Raw genomic sequence first — 458 nt, 5'->3', positions numbered from 1 at the left:
ATGTTTCTAAAGTTCAAAAATCTCAAAAACTTGGACAACGCCTTCAGGTTCATTACTTATCAGCAGAATCTCAAAATGACTTTATCGAAGCATGCAGCTCAAAAGTTATTCAAGAAATTTTGGCAGAGAGAGAAAGGTCTAAGTATTTTTCAATTATGGTAGATGCTACACCAGATTGTTCTCATACAGAACAAAGTACTTTCATTCTGAGATATGTACAAAACTGCAACTCAACATTTTCGGTCAAAGAACGTTTTCTTGCATTTGTTGATTATAACAAAAAAACTGGCCAGGATGTTGCAGATATGATCAAATATGAACTGGAGAAAAACAAAATTTCTCTGGATGACTGTCGAGGTCAGGGATACGACAACGGCTCAAATATGGCAGGAAAGTTCAAAGGAGCACAAGCAATCATTGCACATGCATATCCTCTAGCGAAATTTTCAAATTGTGGC

The sequence above is a fragment of the Helobdella robusta genome (genome assembly GCF_000326865.2).
Source record: "Helobdella robusta unplaced genomic scaffold HELROscaffold_20, whole genome shotgun sequence".
Taxonomy (NCBI): domain Eukaryota; kingdom Metazoa; phylum Annelida; class Clitellata; order Rhynchobdellida; family Glossiphoniidae; genus Helobdella; species Helobdella robusta.
The sequence above is the reverse complement of the archived record's forward strand: the minus strand, read 5'-3'. Positions refer to the sequence as shown.